At 28.1% G+C, this 1,717-nt stretch overlaps 1 long non-coding RNA gene across 2 annotated transcripts in view; it reads left to right on the top strand.

The window, feature by feature from the left end:
- The first annotated feature begins 216 nt into the window (after positions 1 to 216).
- The window catches only part of LOC107586106 (uncharacterized), a 5,120-nt gene continuing 3,619 nt past the window's right edge, over positions 217 to 1,717 (top strand). The window contains exon 1 of one of the 2 annotated variants that reach the window (XR_001609318.1): positions 217 to 313. This is a non-coding gene — a long non-coding RNA (uncharacterized lncRNA). Of the gene's footprint in view, positions 339 to 1,717 lie in introns of both variants that reach the window. The other variant, XR_001609317.1, reaches the window with a different exon arrangement.

The following is a 1,717-nucleotide window of genomic DNA, read 5'->3' as shown; positions in this document are numbered from 1 at the left end:
TCTACTCGTGTGATATTGCTCATTTATATTTGTAAGGCACACAGTATTTTGAGTCGCATGATGTTCTGGTGTTCTTAAAAAAAAAAGAAAGAAAGAAAATAAATAAAATAACAAGAATTGTACAATTCTTTGAGTTAGATTGTCGTTTAGCATAAAGTACGTTGGGATATTAAGATCTGCTACCAAAAGATGTTCTACCTTGGGATATACAGACATCGTTTGGAAGTGCTGCCTGGATGGTTACAGAGAAAACTGCTGGTGATCCAAACAAGAAGAGAGAGCAGATGATTTGACTGACTGACTGGACAAACAGGTATTGCTGTTTTTGGTCTATTTTGGTGGGTTTGTCAGCTGGATTTTCATGAGTCAGTATTATTATTTTATTTTTTTCACGAACTGCAGAATTAACTGATTTGTTTGTTTTTTCTGTATATAAATTATGTATATGAAATATGATAGTACATGATCCAATGTGATGAACAGAATACAAAGAGTTAAAAAAAATAACTCACTAATCTATTTCTTTTCATGGGGTTACCTAATTGTAAATAATATATAAAATTAATAATAAAATAATAATATTGTTAAATATTAATTTAAATATATATATTTTTTACTTCAATAAAACCAGTTCATTTGGATGTTAACACATTAATCACATAAAAAGAGGTAATGGATGTCTCGGTTGTATTCCCTCCACCCCCATTTATCTACTTTATCACAGATGTTTCTCTTTAAATTGCTTAGAAAAAATAGACACTAATTATTGACATACAGTAAGAGTAATGAGTTCATATTGAATGCATATTGCAAATATGAGCACAGCTTGAGATGATCTGAAACATTTTAATTTTTTTACATTATGTAATTATTGATTTAATTTACCATTATGTAGATACTTCCACAAGGGATAAGAACAAAAAATAAAACAATTCTAAAAATAGATTTATAATATAAGCTAGTGATTCTCAAACTTTTTCACTTCAAGGCCCCCCATTGTCCACAATATTCAAGTCCCCTGATTTTTTCATTTTGTGATGAACAGAATACAAAGAGTTAAAAAAAATAACTCACTAATCTATTTCTTTTCATGGGGTTACCTAATTGTAAATAATATATAAAATTAATAATAAAATAATAATATTGTTAAATATTAATTTAAATATATATATTTTTTACTTCAATAAAACCAGTTCATTTGGATGTTAACACATTAATCACATAAAAAGAGGTAATGGATGTCTCGGTTGTATTCCCTCCACCCCCATATATCTACTTTATCACAGATGTTTCTCTTTAAATTGCTTAGAAAAAATAGACACTAATTATTGACATACAGTAAGAGTAATGAGTTCATATTGAATGCATATTGCAAATATGAGCACAGCTTGAGATGATCTGAAACATTTTAATTTTTTTACATTATGTAATTATTGATTTAATTTACCATTATGTAGATACTTCCACAAGGGATAAGAACAAAAAATAAAACAATTCTAAAAATAGATTTATAATATAAGCTAGTGATTCTCAAACTTTTTCACTTCAAGGCCCCCCATTGTCCACAATATTCAAGTCCCCTGATTTTTTCATTTGTTCATGATGTACTGGATAAGGAATAATAATAAGGATATATAATGAAATATCTTAGAGCTTAACATAACCAGAAAAGTGTATTTCAATCATGACAACTCTCGGAAGATTTTAGCATGGTGAT

This window comes from Sinocyclocheilus grahami, unplaced genomic scaffold, assembly GCF_001515645.1.
Source record: "Sinocyclocheilus grahami isolate Dianchi unplaced genomic scaffold, SAMN03320097.WGS_v1.1 scaffold77.1, whole genome shotgun sequence".
In the NCBI taxonomy this organism is placed as follows: Eukaryota; Metazoa; Chordata; class Actinopteri; order Cypriniformes; family Cyprinidae; genus Sinocyclocheilus; species Sinocyclocheilus grahami.
Note: the sequence above shows the minus strand (reverse complement) of the source record. Positions and strands in the feature narration are given on the sequence as shown.